The sequence below is a fragment of the Haemaphysalis longicornis genome, unplaced genomic scaffold, assembly GCF_048455015.1.
Source record: "Haemaphysalis longicornis isolate Haplotype H1 unplaced genomic scaffold, Haemaphysalis longicornis Haplotype H1 scaffold_8, whole genome shotgun sequence".
In the NCBI taxonomy this organism is placed as follows: Eukaryota; Metazoa; Arthropoda; class Arachnida; order Ixodida; family Ixodidae; genus Haemaphysalis; species Haemaphysalis longicornis.
In genome coordinates this window covers 71,367,891-71,387,772 of record NW_027526445.1, presented here as the reverse complement: position 1 = coordinate 71,387,772, position 19,882 = coordinate 71,367,891, and positions in this window count along the sequence as shown.

Below are 19,882 nucleotides of genomic sequence, written 5' to 3'. Positions count from 1 at the left end.
CAGGTTTTCAGGCAGCCTGCGGATTGAATGTCTGGGGATGAGCTTATCATACTCCCGTCTCCCTTCTCCATCCGCAGGCCAGAGCGCATTCTTTTCACCTCAATTTGCCATTCAAAGATTTTCCAATTTTGATGAGTGTAAAGCTACCCTCCCTCAATGGAGCTTACACCAAAGACATTCCCACACTCGGTGGCATTGGTATCTGGATACAGCATCAGCTAGTATAAGCGTTTAGTGCTATATGTTGATCGCGTTGCTTGAGTTTTGGAACTCGAACGAAGCAGAAAATGTAGGGGAACGTTGGCCAAGACACTTCTGTCGGTATGTGCTGCTCCATGGGTGTGCCACACTGTGCAAGCTCTGAGACACGCACAAGATGAAAAGCACATGGGAAGCATTGGCCAATAATCTTCTGCGGCTGTGTTACTTAGCGGGTACGGAACACTGCGTGAGTATTGGGATTTCCACGGAACGAAATGCGTTGGCAGAGTAAGCGTTGGCAAATACCATTCTCCGGTATGGGCCCAACTGCAGGTATGTATGACTATGTTTTGCTCGCACATGAACGGCACGACAAAAATCTGACTGCAGCCTAACAGCTTTGCTGTAAAAAGTTTTATTATGAAACAGACAGAACCCTGTGGAGGACTGTAGAAAACAGCAGGTGCGACTTGTCTTTTTTTTTTTTGTCAATGATTCTCAACTTCAACCGCAGCTAGCATAGACTGGGTGAATGAGGACACATAGACAAATATAGAAAAATAGAAAAACTGTCTAACAACTGGAGCTGGGTGGCTGAAACTGCCGAAAGGTATAGTCATTGGCATCCGACAAGGATGGTAGATGGAAAAAAACTGCGCACGGCAGTTTTTTTCTTTTCTTGTTTTTGCACAGTTAAACCTCGAAGAGGCCCGGGCTTTCAGATCTAGCCAACTAAAACCATTTGAATGCAGTTATACTACACCCGCTGATGCCGACGGCACAATACAACCTTATTTAAACTACCCAAGTAGCACCAAAACATTAGAAGAACGTAATTTTTTTGTTTGGTGTTAACGTTAGAGCAATGTTCTTAATGTCATTTTTTCGAAATGTTTAACTAATGTTGTCAAAAAACATTACAATAATGTTTTGGCAAACATTACTTAAACGTCTACAAAACATTTTTACAACATATTATGAATGTTAGCGTTACATTTCCCTAACATTGCAGCAAACAATCTAATAACGTTCAAAAAACGTTTAAAAACAATGGCAAACGTTACATCAATTTTCGCCAAACGTCATGCGAACAGTAAGAAAGCATTCCTATAACAAATACATACTTTTGGAGTTACGTTTACCTAACGTTGCACAAACACGCTAGAAAAACATTTTAAGAACAACTAAAAACGTTACAGTAACGTTTCGTCAAACATTATTGCAACTGTGAGGAAGCATTTCGACAACATATTAATTATGTTGTATGTACATTTACCTAACGTTGCAGAAAACACACTTGAAACGAACTTTTAACATTTCAAAACCTTTTCAGAATGTGGACCAGGAACGTTACAGTGACGTTTTGCCAAACGTGTGGAATGTATATCGTTGAGCATTGTTTCTGTTATCCCCGTATACCGGATACAATATATTTTAAAGCATTTTCAAAATAACAAGGAAAAGTGAAATTTCAAATAAAATTTTATTTTATTTTGCATGGTTACATATATTTTTTTATTTACACTCCATTGCTGCTGCTGTGCAAGAGAGGCTATGGATAGCACACTTAGGAAGAGGCTCCATCCAGGGGCTGGCTGCGTCTGTGTGGAAAAAGCAAACAATTCCTACTGCAGTACGCTGCAGCAGTAGGCTGTTTTTGCGCGAAAAAGTAGTTGCCGCCTATAGATTTGTTTAGTTAACGAGAGCGCACACACACACACACTAAATGGAGAGTAAACGAACAAGCATCTACGCAGCAACTCGTGCTAATCATATGACCAGAAGAAAGCAAGCGCACAAAATTTTGGGTCACATGACTTTCAACTTGAATATCCCGAGTTCACTGATGATCGCTTGCGGAGTTTTATACCTTCTGCATGGCTCATCTATTTTTATTAGGCAGAGATTAGGCTGAAAATAATTTAAATATAAATGCACTATTAAATTTTTAGAATATTAGTTTATTGCATGCTTACCTTGTGGGTTCCTGTAAGCCCAATATTTGCAAAGCGGAGCCAGTCACCAAAGATGTGGTCCGCTATCGACTGTGGCCTGCGCCACACCCGCAGCAGCTGGAAGCATAGGGCGCAACTAGTTATGGGCTGCATAGCAGTTTATCAATTGATCTACTGAAACAAATCAAAATACGCTCTCAGAAATTTTCTACACTCACCACATACTAGTCGGGAACGGATACTAAGCCTCTCGCACCTTTTTCTTCTTTTCTGTATATAGATGACAGCTACCTCAAACGAAACAACCCATCTGAAAATTTGCTTGGTTGTACAAGCGACGTTTGCTCCTCCAGTCCGGCAGATCTTTCAGATGGGTCGCACAAAAGAACACACCCATTAAACACGAATGTATAATGGTCCAAGTTTACTTACATAATAAAGGGAACCAAAGTGAGAACTCATAAATGAACAACTTTGATCCTAGTCTTTCTCAGCACTGAAAAAAGTTGTTTTGCATGTTATAATGCATGCTTGGAGCAGGCTAGGGGAAGAAAGGAGGAACAATTTGAGCATTTTACAACAACCGGGGCATTCTTTTTTTTTTTTTTTTTTGCACGAATACAGGAAGGTTCAGTTTTTCAGTCAAAGCCATGCGCGTCATTGCAGCCACTAAATTTGATAGCGTTCACTTTAACCACGGTTTTTGTTTTTTCACGCTCGGCGTTGTTACTTCGTCATATGAAACGCACCCTGTTATTCATCACTGCTGAGCATTTACAAGATTTTTCAAAACTTGCGAAGTGCGCCTTGAACCACGGAAGTAAAAGCATTTGATTCAAGCTGCTCGAAAACGCACCACCGATGGACGCTAGTACTAGAACTAGCCTTTTTGCCCGAAGCATGTCGGTTTCATTTCGGCGAACGACGGCTGCGCATGCTCAATGCGGCCGCAATGAAAGCGTGTTGGTTCCAAACTTCTGATAAAGTACGTGCAGTAGACAAAATTCTGTATCCAGAGTGACCTCTTTTGGGCGGAACGGCTCCCTTTAGAGGGAGTGGGTGATCGCTAGCATGACCAATACCTCCCACACCTCCTACACCCAATTACCCCCTTCGGATCTTTATCGGCTTCGTTGAAAGTGGCACCTGCCCTGGTCATTCCAGCTCCTGTTGTGCTGTGCGTTATCGATTTAATTCGCTTTTCCATTTTGATTCGCTAACCCGCTAGCCATTTACACAATTGAGCAATATTTACTTACCAATTTTTATGGTTTCAGGATTGGCACTCAACGTCGATGAACTCCGCGGCTTTCCCGGTTTGAGGGTATCTTGAAAACCATAGCCTGCAATGAAAGTGACTTCGACTCTTTACCAGCTGCTATTTACCAGCCTTTTGGGGTGCATTTCTGGCAACTCAAGAACGCGATATATGCTGCTTAATGCATTTCAAAAATGTAAGTCGCAAACGAACGCATGTGCTCGAACAGCCCACTTTTTCCCACCCTGTGTGACACCTTCAGCCCTCAAAGTGCCCCTTTCTAACAAAGTTGGCTGTACAGTCATGCAGGTTGTCTGGTTGCTTATCGCCAGCGAAGAGAGCTACGACAAACGGCTCAGGTTTGCAGCTTTTAACAATAGCCCAGAAGTTTGATGAACTTTTTGCGATAGGTACGCCGTCATACCGTCTACGTTAACCAGCAGCAAAATAGGCTACCAAGGGGTGCATTCTGACCTGTTCATTTGCATTAGTGTCGACTATATTCCGGAGTACTTGCACCTCTCCCCCCCCCCCCCCCCCTTTTTTTTTTTTCACGTTAAAGAACCCCGGCGTTCCCAACATCAGTATCGCATCGCTAGGCAATTAGGGGCAAACGTAATGCTTTTTTTTTTTTTCAAAATTTCGCACAGCGAACGAACGTGAGACTCACATTATTTTGTTTCGCGTGCCCATGCCGCTACCTCACTTGCCAGACTGAACTGAAAATCATTCGAGTGTGCGCGAGGTTAGTTTTCCGAATTCACTTTGCACGAGGCGCGAAAAAATCGTTTCCATGCAACGAACCCGTAACACCGATTCTTCCATCAATACTGCCTAGTATATTTCACCAAACATATCAGGCCCGTTCACACTTGCGACGAAGCGACGCGATTTCGGAAGCTTTTGCCGCCCGGCGACAGTTTTGTCGTTTGGTCTCGGCCAATTTGTCGCCGCGAAAGAAATCGCGTTGCTTCGTCGCAAGTGTGCACGGGCCTATGAGCAAGAAAATACTCACGAGCTGCCCCTACACACCTTCCGCAATTCTTGTTTTCCTTGTATGTCGTTCACATTGCCCAAACGCCGCCTCTGGCGCTTCGTTTTGAATATCCAGCGATTAAACGGGTCTCGGTTGGACAGACCAGTGAGAAAGCTATAACTCCGTCGAACAGACTACGACTGAACAAGCATGTCTACAACTGCAGTGTGCCAGGTAAACGATCCGGTGCAACGACTGGAGCTGGGTGCGCACGGGGTCCTCTCGGCAGTGGCGAGAAAAGACCCCTTGGGCCCTTGCCCTTTTTTCTTTCCCTCTCATATGGGGCGAGAAGGCAGTGGATCTCCAAGCAACTTTCCGCAGCCGCTGTCTGCGGCTAAAACCTGTCTGAATAAACAAAAAGCTGTGGGGAGATGCTACACAAAGAAACGTCGCACAATGCGACGGGACGCTTATCCACCCGCCCTTGGGGACAGCGCCGCGGGGTTCGCCTTTTACATTCCAAAGTGAAGACAGCCTTACCTGCTCGTCTCGACGAACAGAGTGAGGAGGACTCGCGAGCAAGATTTAAAATTATTTCATAAGGCATGACTTTGAACGAAACTGATCGATCGTGATGCACGAATCAAGGAACGCTTCATAACCAAACATGAAATACGAGTGGCGACACGTCCAGTTTTATAGTAGTCCGGGACGTAGGGAAAAAAATTGTCAAAAACACCAGTGACATTTTTTTTTTTTGTAAACTAGAACTTAAACGTTTTGATTCGCTAGTCAGAAATATGATGCTTCGATGAAAAAAGAATTGTGGGCAACTTAACCAGTCCGGCTGGTGCGTACCGAATAGCTACTGCTGTGTGACCACATAACTACAAAAAAAAGTTTTTTTTTTTTTTCGTACATGTATGCTTGAAACAAGCGAGTTACCCCTGCAGCCTTGAGCACTGCTAGCGAAAACGATTACGTAATTTCTCGCCTGATCGCCGATAAAGCATGCCTTCGCGAGGAACGCCTTCGCACATGGAGTCCCTCCCCCGTTAAACGGCTCCGAAAATGACAGTCTCACGACTAGAAATAATAGGATATCATTTCACAGTAAATCACTGAATATTACGTAGCATGGCTAGAAACTGCTCTTTCTCTAATGTTTTCTAAAATGTTTTCTGAGTGAATCTAGAGCAATCTCTCCCCTGCCTAAAGAACCACAACTTAATAGGAAATAAGCCACAACGAGTAAAATCAATCGGCTTTATAATAGGTGTTGCTTGAAGTGTATTAAATAAAAACATAATAATGGACACAAATCGTAAGATAAACTTTTGAAACGCGGCATTAATAAAAAAAATTCAGTAAGTGCAGTAAATAGTTTACCAAAATCAAAATACAACAATACGTTCAAAGCAAATAAGGCATACAAGAACCAGACAGAAGTCGGTGGCTGGTACCCACAAATATATTTTACATGACCTGCTCGAGACAGCGCACCGCTGGCGTTGTCTTATTACCGCTGTTTCCAGAAAACTGCACGTGCACTGCTTGCGTACTCAAACGCTTCGTCATAGTTTTCTGCCGTCGTTGTCTTCTTCCATCGTGGCACGTCAGAAGCACACTATCATATGGAGCACAACAGGAGCATATATATTCTTCAAATTTTTTTCGCATCGAAATGCCTGTGAACCGAGAAGTCCGTGCATCGGAAAGCCCTTGCGCCGAAACGTGCTTCACCGAAATGTCCCAGACCCGGTCACAGCAGTAACAGGGAGACACTGCGATCGGATGATTCGTTTTATATTAGCTCGATGGCATAGGCGCCAACCAAGTGGGCGCTGAAAGGCTCGATCTTCCCGCCCTCTTCCCTCGACTCTCCCCATTTTTCGAGGGCTTCGTGTTTTGGGCCGCACGAGGATGGGAAAAATATGGTTATGCAAGTTTTCAACAACAAACGCAGCTGAAGGTGTTAACGAAGTTCGCGTAATTCGAGGCTAAATATTGCCCTTCGGCTGATTATCAGGAACGAATACTTCCTAATCGTCTTGCCCTGGCCTGTGTAAAGAATTCTGGCTTTGAGTTAGCACAATGTCTGCAAGGCACAAAATGGGAAAAAAGGAGTCATTTCAATTACATTTGAACCAGGATGTAACGAACTTCCATGTGACGAATTCCTGGATTTAACAACGTTTTTTCGAATCCCCGTTGCCAACCCCATTGAAAACGATGCGTTTTCGACCTTATCTTTATATAACGAAGGCATGGCAACAGTTACACCTTGATGTAACGAATTTGCTACGCTGACGAGCCATTCTTTTTTGCACTTTTTCTGAAAAATTGGCTGGAGATATGCACTAATTTAGAGAACATTGCCCGAACTGCAAACTACCGTGCGTTTCCTATGTGAGTGTGGTGTCGGTTAGGTGCTATAGGCCCAGCTGTCGGTGTGTATAGTCGCGCGTCTCCACTGCTTTCTGAGGTGTAGGTTCGTTGGTGATGAGTTCTGCTACTAGAAAACGAAAAGCTTTGTCTTTTCAAGACAAGCTCGCAATTTCAGGTGCCGTCTCCACCGGCAAGTAGGATCAACGTTGTCGTCCGGTACAGTATCCCAGCTAGCACCTTCTCAAAAAGTTTGAGTGCAGCAATTAAATAGCATCAAGTTCGCGAAAAGGCGCCCTTTCAGCATACGTTTGCTCCTTGAAACTGGTTAAGGCAGCGAAGAATGTCAAAAGGCAAAATTGATACTTAAGTTACGCTTGCGAATACAGGGGTAAATGACCTTAATTCTTTGGACTGTCGTGTACTGAAAAACTTCGTGGGAAAGCAGAAGCCGCAAATAGCGCATTTTTTCACTGTGAAATAAATTCCTGAAGGGAGAGTTCACGATCCCTGAGGTCAAGTATTTTGATTTAGTTTCTGCTTCATTTACGCGTGCCTTAAATCGAAACTTGCATATAATGAAGACCTGCATGTAACGAAAAATTGAATTTTTATCAACTTCGTTACATCCAGGTTTAACTTTACGGGTAACTCTGTATTTCAACGTGGTGCGCGCTTTTACATGGCGGATTAACCTAGACTTGCATCAAAATAACGAATTGATTACGTCTGCCGCAAAGGAAAGTTTTCGAAGTTTCAATTTCGTCTCCTAAATATTTTTATGAAGTTTCACCAAAAGTAATGCAGTTGTCAAACATTATAGCTTTTGCAGTAAATTAACAAGACCGCAGCAGCAGTCATCAAAATATTTAGGCAGCAATTGTGCCCGCCGGTGCAGCGCTATGGGGAGGAATTGGCGCGACAGCGGAGTGCAGTTTATATACGTAGACGTTAAAAGTTGAAATCCACTTTAGAAATACAGTTATGCGGCTACAAAGGAAGGCTGTACAGCTTGATTAGATACTTCGCAAGGGAATAAAAAATACTTCGCAAGGGTTCCGGTGCTTGACTTCACCTTGAATCCAGCGCCCATCGACATCATGCAGTCCATTTCCCGACTAAACTTATAACCAGGAGGCTAGCCGTTTGTAGCGCGAGCGTGAGCGTAGGGTATCATCATTTGTGAGCACTTAGCTCGTATAGGCTCAAGGCAGGAGCACGGATGCATGGTTAGCAACCGCCACCAACATGTTACGGAGAGGAAGACGTGAAACGAAGATGTATTTACAAGGCGTATTCACACCCGCTGTGGTGGCTCAGTGGCTAAGGCGTTGTGCTGCTGGGCACGAGGATGCTGGTTCGATTCCCTGCCGCTGCGGCCGCTTTTCTGATGGAGGCGAAAAGCAAAAACGCCCGTCCGTACGAGATTTTGGCGCACGTCAAAAATCCCGAGGTGGTCAAAATTAATCCGGAGCCCTCCACTACGGCGCGCCTCATCACCTGCGTTGCATCGCCGCGTTAAACCCTACAATCCATCGACCAACAAGGCGTATTTACTTCTTCGTAGTCACTTCTTCTGCGTATTTACAGAACAGAAGGCCCCGCGCAGACCAAGAACGCCAGAGCTTCGTCTACTTCCTTTTCAATACATGTACACCTCAGAGTCGATCTGAGTGCGCCCAGCGTCTTGTTTTGGCTACAATTAAGCACATGTCCGAGCAGGCTAGGCACTGGCGTTCGTGTCTCCTTCCTCTGTGGCTGACGCACCATAACTAAAGTGAACTAGAACCATAACAATACTGTTGTACTTTATATGGCTAATACGAAACAAAATAACGCGAAACTGCGGTGTCGCAGTTTCGCGTTGCATGCGCAGGGCAACTCTGGCTTTCACTGTAGGTGTGAGTTCGTTGCAAATCTACCAGATCATCCAATGGGTGTTAATTCGATCGCCGCATTGATAAGACATAGGTCTCACATTTTTGTTTTCTGTTTCAATAGCGCAGAATTTGCGGTGCAAACGTGACAGGGATGTAAAAATTACACAAAAAACTATCAATTCCTATTCATTTTTCCAGTATTACTGTTTTTAAAATACATTTAGCTTTATGATTCTTACTGAAAATAGTTAAAAGCGTGTTTTCGTGTATATTTGAAGTAACCAGCATTTTACTTGCAAATCGTTGTTTCCCGGCAACAAGTGTGTTTCTAGAAGACGCAAAGCACCTTCTGCTGCTCTGTGTTGTCGCTCTTTCTTGCGCTCGGTGCAGATGACAGACAAGAACAGGCTTTTGACGCATTTCCCCTGCGGGTCTTGAGAGGGGGAGCAAGCCCCCACCCACCGCGCGCACCCGCATGAAACACGCCTTGCAAAACGAGGGGAGGGGCGGTGGGCAACAATAGGACTGGTCATGAATAGGACCGGTTGTTGACGGAGCTATTCGGGTCCTTCAATAACTCTGATTGAACTGAGGGAACAAAGGCAAGTGAGGGGAAAGTCGCCTTCCCTGAGAAATGTTTAGCGCGGACTCGCAGCGACCAAAAACCACAAGTGGTGCCCGATTGGGGCTGTGATTTATCCTCCTCAACATGCTGGCGGCTGGGCTCATAATACAAAATAAACACGCAAGCATACACACTTACAACCGTTGTCTCAGCACATCTCCGGCGTCAAACTGCAGTCAAGCACTGAAATAATCTGGCTGCGATTTTAAGTGCAATGCACTTCTTAAGCGACCCTGAACCTGCGTCCACCGGCGATGTCCGCGCACGTGGAGATGGGCGCGCGCAGCCTGGCCGCTGACATAGCACATACCCACGTGGGGGATTGGCCAGGAATCTCCTCGTCTTCCTTGGCAACGGGGGGTGATGGGCGCGCGCTGCCTGGCCGCTGACATGGCACATACCCATGAGGGGGATTGGCCAAGAATCGGGCGTGAGAAGGGCTAATGCACCTGCTTAAAGGAGTACTGACACGAAATTTCAAAGCTGAGATCCGCTCTAGCAATCAAGTACAACGACAACACAAATAGGTGTCTGTGAATAAATGCATCTTTCTTTCTTTGTAGTTGTGTGTGTGTGTGTGATCTCTCTTTCGCGAACATTACCGAACCGCGCAAATTCAACTCGTGCATTCGCACTTTCACATTCTTCCCCTCGGGGAAATGCGGGGAATTTTTTTAAAAGAATTGACGTAGCCAGGATTTTATACCGGGGGGGGGGGGGGGGAGTGCTTGTTAGCCTCCTTTCCCGCCCTCACCCGTAAAGCTTACCCACTAAACTGCCTTTCCGTCTCTTCGTCACGATGTCTGCTAAGAATAGACAGTTGGTTTCATTCGCCTAGAGCGTCCTTTTTCTTTATTTCAAGCCTAATTCGAGATAGCTAGGTGATTGTGTATACTCTTTCAACCAATTTAACAATGTAACAAGCGGGGACCTTATTTCAGGTCATGACTTATAAGTTACGCCAGGGCTCGCGAGTTGAAGAAGTGGAAGGGGTTCGGACACAAGAAGCGCGGCACATTTACGCATTCGGAACAATTTCAAACAGCTGCCTCTCCCTGCACATTAATAGAGCTCTGATCTTTCTAATGTCAGGGGCCCAAACAGACATCTGTCCTCCTTAATTGTCTCTCCACTGTCTCCAGTCATCGACCAAGGCTTGTGATACTTCATCGAACCTAGTTTCCATGGCGCAACGCATGCTTTAGGAGCTGTGGCGGGAGGTAACGGAGGTTGCGTGAAGGCTGCGGAAAAGATTAAAACTAAAAGCTGGGAGAGGCACGCGTCGATCGCGGAAAAGAAGATAAAAAGGTGGCCTCTTTGGTACAAAAAAATATATACGTGACTGGCTGAAAGAGCATGTGGCTTCCAGTGGTCTGTCAGCTTAATATTGGTATTATGCAACTAGGAATTGTTGGCCCAAGCAGCCAGAGCTGCTCAAACGAGCCGGAAGTTGGCCGCGGAAGACACGCCAGAGATAGCAAAATCGGTGGCGACACGCCGACGGCACGAGATGCAAAGTTCCATTAATGTGAAATAAGGAAATAACCCGAAATATCCTCATCCTTTTAGTATGTCAAAATGATGAAGAGGGAGCCAGAAGAACCGAGCGTTACTCGCTGGAGCCTGGAAGCGTTATCTGGCGCGTGCGATTCACGTTTACACGAAATACCCGTCCTAGATGACCCCCCCGCCCCACCTCCCTCACGAGAAATTTCAAGGGGAGGGCGTGTTTTGACCCCCTGTACCCCTGAGGACTTTGGTAAAAGCCAGTTGTCGTATTGTGCAATTAGTTTGAACATTTCTTTAATGCTTCAAGCATAACATTACTCTGCCGTTGTAACCTAAATGTTATGCTTATGTTCAGATTTATTATGTTACCTGACAGTATTACCTCGAGCATTCTAATAACGTTAAATTTCTAAAGTTACTTCAACGTTATGCCTTGAACATTGTAATAATGTTGCAATAAAGGTGTTACCTATAACGTTGCTGTGCGGTTGCTTCCTAACATTATAATAATGTTTACATTTTTACATCCCATTAATGTTTTGCCGTGAACATGCTCTGAACGTTATTATAATGTTTGAATTTTTACATTACTTTAATGTTGAGTCCTGAGCATTGTAATAACGTTACCATTTCTAACATTGGTCATAAGTTGTTTCCTGAACATGCCCTGAACGTTGTTATAATGTTTGTATTGTCGCGACGGCGACAGAGAGATGCGAAGACACACGTCTGCACGCTACAGCGCCGTGGACCCAAACTGGGGTCCCCGCTTTATTCCACGCTCGTGTCCAGCGCGCACCGCAAGCGCGTGGTCAGCACTCGCCACCCGTGGCTCAGCCCCAGCGTCATCGTTCCTGGAGCGTGCCCGTTTGCGGCAGCAGACGACGCAAGCTGCTGGGGCGCCGCCACATAGCCCCCCCCCCCCTCTTCAGACGGAGTGGCGGCAAAACGGACAGTCTTTGCGCTGGGATGTTCACGGGTGGGGCTGCGAACGGAGGGGAGAGTGGTGGTGTTCAGGGTGGAGTAGTGGATGGTGGTGTCGAAGGCAGGCGGTTCGGCCTCGGTGAAAGCGGGCTTGAGGCGATCAATGGAAACGACAGTGTCGCGGCCATTAGCGCGAACTGTAAACGTCTTTTCGCCGCGTGAAATGACGAGATGAGGGCCGGTGTAGGGCGGTTGAAGTGGCCGGCGGGCACTGTCGACACGGATGAAAACGTATTGGCTGACAGAAAGACTTGGGTGAATAAAAGCGGGTTTTGTGGAGCACGGCCGTGGCGGTTGGGGACGGATATAGCTGAAAAACCGGGTTAAATCCTTTACGTAGGATGGGCCAGGAGAGGAAGGGTTATCTTGAGGCTGTGGAGGGACCAGGAAGTCTGCCGGTAATCGCAAAGACGTGCCGTAGACCATTTGGGATGCGGCATAACCAAGATCATCTTTGATGACGGTGCGTAATCCTAGCAGCACAAGAGGAAGGTGAACTGCCCACTGCTCAGGTGATTCGTGAGCCATCAGCGAGGCCTTGAGCTGACGATGAAACCTCTCGACCATGCCGTTGGCTTGAGGATGATAGGCCGTTGTTTTTAGGTGAGTAACACCGAGTAGGCATGTCAAGCGGCGCAAGAGTGTGGACTCAAATTGGCGGCCACGGTCTGTGATAATCTCCGACGGCACGCCAAAACGGGCGATCCACGTCGACATAAGCGTGGAAGCAACAGTCTCAGCCGTGATATCGTCGATTGGAAAAGCCTCCGGCCAGCGTGTAAAACGGTCGATCACTGTCAAGATGTAGCGGCAGCCCTTAGACGGTGGTAGTGGGCCAACAAGGTCCACGTGAATTGTGGAGAACCTTGAGTCCGGTAGTGGGAAAGCAGCCAGAGGCGATGTGGTATGCCGAGAGACCTTGCATTGTTGGCAGGCGAGGCAGGAACGGGCCCAAGCGCGTACGTCAGTATTCATGCCCGGCCAGACGTATCTCTCGGCAATCCAACGCCGTGAGGCACGAACTCCAGGATGAGAGAGACGGTGAATAGAGTTGAAGGCAATGCGCCTGAGAGACGCAGGAAGGTATGGCTAGTGTCACTAAATAAGCTACGCTTTTTAGTGACACTAGGTATGGCCGTCTGCGGCCTGAGACCGGGTCGATGTCGCAAACGATGTTGATTCCCGAATCAGGGCATAGAATGTCCTCGAGTTGCAGAGAGGAGCTGTTTGAAGAACGTAGAGTTCGGAGCTCCTCGTCATCGCTTTGGGCTTGGGCGAACTCCTGAGAACTGAAACCGGAGCGCTGTACGGCGGAAATACGGCTAAGGGCGTCGGCTGGAATGTTGTTAACTCCCTTGACATACCGAATGTCCGTCATAAACTCTGCAAGATAGCCAAATGTCGCGTCTCTCGGGGAGAATATGTAGTCTTCGATGACTTGAAGGCGTTCGTAAGAGGCTTGTGATCGGTGAAGATCACGAAGCTGCGGCCTTCGAGGAAAAAGCGGAAATGCTTCACAGCGAGGTATGCCGCCAGGAGTTCCCGTCCGAAAGTGCTGTACCGTTGCTCAGTGGGAGAAAGCTTCTTCGAAAAGAAACCGAGCGGGTGCCAGCTGCCGCGGATGTGCTGCTGAAGTACACCTCCAATCGCACAGTGGGAAGCATCTACCATCAGGCTTGTGGGAGCGTTGTGGCGCGGGTGCACGAGGAGGGTAGAAGAGGCCAGGCGCTCCTTGGTGGTAGTGAATGCGCGATCAGTAGCGTCAGACCATTCAAGACTGCACTCGGGAGACTTGGAAGTTTGAAGGAAAGTTTCGAGAGGTTGAACAATGGCCGCACATTCCGGGATGAACCGTCGGTAATAATTCACCAGCCCTAGGAAACGGCGCAGTTGGCGCAAGGACTCAGGTCGGGGAAAGTCGATTATGGCCCTCACTTTGTCTGGCAGAGGGCGAATTCCATTGCAGTCAACAAAATGACCGAGAAACTCCAACGACGACAACCCAAACGCACACTTTTCGCTATTAAGGATGAGGCGCTCTGCTAGGCGTTCGAAAACTATCCGCAGATGGTGAAGGTGCTCAGATAGCGATGAACTGGCGACAAGAACGTCATCTATGTAGGCGAAAACAAAAGGTAGACCACGGAGGACGACGTCTATGAAGCGCTGAAAAGTCTGAGCTGCGTTGCGTAACCCGAAAGGCATCCGAGTGAATTCGAAGAGGCCAAACGGTGTAATGATGGCAGTTTTCTTGACGTCATCCGGGGCTACGAAGATTTGGTGGTAGGCTTTTTGGAGGTCAAGCTTTGAAAAGATGGTACATCCACTGAAGTTATTGGTGAAGTCCTGTATATTAGGTAGGGGGTACCTGTCGGGTACCGTGGCCACGTTCAAGGAGCGGTAATCACCACAGGGTCGCCAGTCTCCTGATTTCTTCGGGACCATGTGTAACGACGAGGACCAGTTGCTCGATGACGGGCGAGCAATGCCGATTTCAACCATGTGGTGAAATTCCTGTTCCGCGATTTTATGTTTCTCTGGAGCCAGTCGACGCGTTTATGTTTCTCTGGAGCCAGTTGACGCGCCACGGCGTGCGTAGGTGGACCGGTGGTGATGATCTGATGAACGACGTCATGCTTCACTGGCTTTGTCCAGTCTGGAGGGGCAGTCAGGGAAGGAAACTTGTTCAGCAATTCCCGGTACGGAGAAGGTAGGTCGCAAAGAAGCGTAAATGCGAACGGATGGAGTGGAGACGATTTGCCGATGACAGAAAGGCCGGTTTTGGCGTCCAGGGTTCTTTTTCGGGCCATGTCAACCAGGAGGCCGAAGTGCGAAAGGAAATCGGCTCCTAGAATGGCGTGACTCACGTTGGCCACGAGGAAAATCCAGCGGAACGCACGGCGTAGGCCGATGTTGACCATCAGGGATTTTTTTCGGTACACGGGAATGCTGGACTTGTTAATAGCTTGGAGATGGCACAGTGGTGCTTGAGTGCGGTCACAGGAATTAGCGGGGAGCACACTCACTTCAGCACCAGTGTCAACTAGGAAACGTTGACCACTGGTTCCATCTGTGAAGTAGAAGAGGCGACTGTCGCTGGCTTGGGAATCGGTCGCCGCCGCCAACGATCCCTCGCCTCGTTTCCCGGCCAGCCGCAAGGACGGGTGCAACGTTGCGCCGCTGCACCGAAGCGGCGATGGTACCAGCACAATGAATCAGGGTGTTGAGGTGGCTGGCGCGTTGTGCCTTCCTGGCGAAATACTTGCGGAGACGGGGTACGGCGAGAAGGGCCAAACCGGCGAGCTCGAGGGTTGCGAGGCGGCGGCGAGCTGTAACCAGCCGAGGCGACAAGCTTCTCCAAGTTTTGCATGCGCTCTCGGAGAGCGGCGAGGTCGTCGGATAGCGGGGGGGGGGGGCAAAGGAGTAGCAGGCGCCGCCACGGTGGTATGGTCGGAAGATTGAGCGGATGCCACCGTGGACAAAGGCGGATGCAACGTGGCGACTTCCATTATCTTGTCAGCATGCGCGGCCAACGCGGATAAGGGAAGGTCAGAAGCAGTCGCGAGGATCATCTGCACAGAAGAGGGGAGCCGTCGCAGGAAAAGTTCCTTCAACAAACGGGAGTCCGTGGCAGAAGGTGCGTCGCCGAGCAGGGTTTGCAGCTCGTGAAGGAGCTGCGAAGGTCGACGGTCACCCAACTCCTCTGCAGAAAGCAGCCCCTGGAAACGCTGCCGTTCCGAAGGTCTCGTGCGGCTCAAGATGGCAGCCTTCAACGTGTCGTAAGGGTTCGTGGTAGGCGGGTTGGCAAGGATGTCACGAACCTCAACCGCGATCTCAATAGGCAGTGACTGTTGTAGATGGTTGAAGCGGGTCTCTTGCGACGTGATGTGACTCACTCGGAAGCTTGCCTCGGCTTGAAGGAACCACACGTCGGGGTGCTTAGCGCTGAAGGGGGGCAAACGGCAAGCGACGGCGGAGATGCCAGGTGAAGAGGCAGCGGAGGACACAGAAGGACCGCTGGCGTCGCGGGGAGGATCCATTCTGGGTACTTGGCTCCGCTGCAACGTCCGGGTCACCAATGTCGCGACGGCGACAGAGAGATGCGAAGACACACGTCTGCACGCTACAGCGCCGTGGACCCAAACTGGGGTCCCCGCTTTATTCCACGCTCGTGTCCAGCGCGCACCGCAAGCGCGTGGTCAGCACTCGCCACTCTTGGCTCAGCCCCAGCGTCATCGTTCCTGGAGCGTGCCCGTTTGCGGCAGCAGACGACGCAAGCTGCTGGGGCGCCGCCACAGTATATTTACATTACTTTAATGTTGAGTCATAAGCATTGTAATAACATTAGCATTTCTAACATTGGTTTTAAGTTGTTTCCTAAACGTTAAATAAATGTTGGGAACAAAACGTTAACATAACTGTTTGTTTTCAACGTAAAAATAACGTTTCTAACATAACATAAACATTTAATGTTTTTTTTAAACGTTACGTAAACATTGCCACGTAACATTTAACGTTATTTAAACTTTCGCAACTTCCAGATAACGTTATGTTCTGTGCTACTTGGGTAAAGCATGCGCTTGTGTATATGTTGTAGCTAGTGCATCTTAATTTTTGAACATTAAGAGAAACCTAGTCGAAACCTCTTCTAAGCAAGGGTCATCCTTCCAGGATGCCAATAGGAGGCCTCATCACAGGCTCCTTGTTAGCGCCACAGGGCAAAATGGGCCACCCAAAAAGAACAATCAGAACGACAGGTTAACCGTGCGAAAGCAAAGAGGGGCCCGGCGAAGTGAAATTAGACAACTAAGGCGTAAAAAATACGTCTTTGATGTAGCCCCCCCCCCCCCCCTCTACATCAAGATGGCTGAAAAATGTTCAGTCATGAGGTATTACTCGTCTTAAATTATCCTAGGGGATTAAACATGGGCACCCATTTCGTGCTCATGCAGTTGGATTGGATTGGAAAAACATTTATTGTGCCTGCGGTTGAAGTCCAAGTTAGGACTTCAGACTTGGCCAGTGTCGTCCTCGCTGTCGCCACCAGGGTTAGAGGCCCCCCGCCCGTTACCGGGCTGTGAAGTCTCCTGCCTGGCCAACGCCACGATGACCCGCTGGACGGCCTCGAGTTGGAGGTCTTGGTTGCCAGATCGCTTAGCCTCTTCAAAGGCGGGTGGAAGCCTTCCTGATGTAGAATCTTCTGGGAAGTTCAGACAGTCCCAGACGATGTGCTCAAGAGTCGCGGGGGCGTTGCGACACACCCTGCACGTACCGTCGGGGTGTGCCTCCGGGAAAATCTTGTGCATGAAAGCCGGGCTCATGACCGTTCGTGTTTGAAGCTGCCTATATATGACTGCCTGCTCCCTGCTCAGCCCTTTATAGGGCGGCGGGAGCGTGCGTCTGGCGAGCCGATAGGCCTTGGTTATTTCGTTGAAGCTGGTCATTCGGTCTCTTGTACTGAACCACAAGTGATCACCACTTGACCCGGCGCGGTCTGTTAGTTCGCGCGCGCGGGCGTGTGCGGTTTCGTTATGGTTGGCGTTGGTGTGCGACACTTCCCCTGCGTGTGCCGGAAACCACTTTATTATTGCCCTTTCCCGGTGTCTCGGTATCTCATTTAAAATTTTCGTCGCAGCAGCAGAGACCCTGCCTCGGGCGAAGTTCCTGATTGCCTGCCGCGAATCGCTGAGGACAGTGCGGCAGCCCGGGTCTTTGATGGCCAGTGCGATGGCCACCTCTTCAGCCTCTTCGGATGTACCGCTCGCTGTGCTGGCCGCCGCTCTGATGCTGCCCCCAGCAGCATCAGTTCTCCCCACGTTTTGATGCTGCTCGTTCACATACCATGCATGGGCATCGGCGAGGGAGGGAGGGGGGGGGTCGAAATCACCTGCCCTGCCCCCCAAGCCACACCAACAATTGCCCCGACCCCCTTCCCTACTCTTCCTCAACCCAGCTGCTCCATTCATGATAGCTAATTTTCCCGCTAAAATTGGTGAAAACAACAAACAACACACGAATTCACGTTTATTGGGAGGGGTCACGGGTGGCTCAAGGCCACATGGTGGAAAGGGGTCGGAGGGAATACGAAGGCATCAATAATGTTCACACACTACAATCAGAGTCCTTCAATGCTTTACTGGTCACCAAACTTCGGCGCTCGTTTCATATAGGGACCGCGCGCGCCACTACAGGCGCTACCGCCGCACGAAGGTCATCCAGCCGCCGCTTTCGCGGCGTATTGGCCTGCTCTTGGCGTGCAAACGCTCGCTGCTTTTGGTGTCTGCGCGCTGATTAAGTGTGTTTTTTTTTTTTTCGTAGTAGTTAGCGATGAATAGTCCAGTCATCACCTGCCTTAAATGGGGTTTTATTTTTCGTAGTAAATTACCGTAGACTTCGGCCGCGAACGGCAACGGCTTCTACGTGCTCTGGCACAAGCGCTGCGCCGTCGTGTTTTCGGATTTTTAAATCTCTATTTCTTCTTTTCTTAAAGCAATGTAAATACCACACATACGGTAGCTGCGTAGTCACGGACTGCTGCGGGCCTATCGATAATACAATAAAAAAGGTGACAGAAACCAAGTACGCGTCGTTCTGATTACGCCTAATGAATCCGTTGATTGCTCTGGAATGCACAGAACACTAAAGAGATAGCCCAATAGAATTGTCGTTTCGATGAGTGGGTACATACTTGAGAACATCTAGAAACGCTGCAGAAACGCGAAGGATCAAAACACGAAGAGATATATATGTTGCACCATGTGTCTTTCTGCTTCCACGCTTTGCAATCCTTGCAAAAACAGGAAGCGAAAAAAGAACAATAAAACTGATTTTATCACACGCAACAAAAATTCAATGTTACGAAGGGAGACAAAAGAGCGTGGTCCAGCGTACACAAATCTATTTTTTCGCGCTGCGATGTGGAGCACACGGAGGAAACAATGTTGCCACGTAGCCAAGAAAGACGCAAAGCTATTCTGAACGCAGCGAGCTAGCGAGCTCCTGTTCTGCAGAAGACTAGAATGAAACACAAACGTCGAAGAAGAAGTCTGCAGTGTGAAGTGCACAGATGAACGTCAATAAAGTGAGTTGCGCGGCGTTTGCTATGCATGCATTACTCTCGGAACGTTATTACTTTCAGATCCATGGAAATGGGATCGAGAACATTGTCGAAGAAACAAAAAATCAAGTTGGCGACAAGATGGCACCCTTTTCATATCAAACAATATTGCCCGAAGAGATCCACGTACGACAAAAAGAGCAAACGGGCGCTCCGATTGAAACGCCAGATAAGAAACCGGAATCGGCCTCGCGCGGTTGCAAAACAAACAAGACGAACCCTAAGGGATAATTCGCGGAAATATGAAAAAGTAAAAGCACAAGGACGTCCCAAATCTTTTTTACACGCGAGCCTGAACGCAAGGTAATACAAGTTTGCAAACAGGTAATGAAGCACCGCAACAACCTGACTGATATGACAAAAATCCGGCTTTAATTTAGCCTTGTACAATTCTAGGTCCACGATGCTTTCAAAAGGGTACATTGCTGTTTCCATTCTCACACACAGTGCATTTCCACGCACTGCCACACACTTATAATCCAAGCTGAAATCTCCCGTTTCTTGCCTTGGAATGGCGCGCCTCCATTTCTCTCGCAGCTCCCCGTCGCTCGGTCAACAGAACAAGGAAACATTTTCTGTGGTATCGTTGTACAAGGAACGACGTCCCGGGACGCAACACATGTTAGGCATCGTTGTTGCACTACTTAAGTCGCATCACAAGAGCGCGAGATGCACGTTACATTTTTTTTCCCGCACAAAACAAACACAACTCGCCGCGGCTCCGCCGTTCGAGCCATCGCAACGCCGCCCGAGGAGTGACCTCAGTGAGAGGGTGGCGCCACCGCACGGCGGCCAAACGCAGCATATGAAGCTCTCCCATTGAGTTACGGAGCAGTTTCGTGACCAGTAAAGCATCGAAGGACTCTGCTACAATGTTTAATGCGACCCCAACGTCACAAAAAAGGGCCGGGGCAGGCGCTTAGGTCGGAGTTTCTTCAGCAGTAACATAGGCCGAACAAAGCCAGCCCCCCCTTAACCATATAAAAACTCTG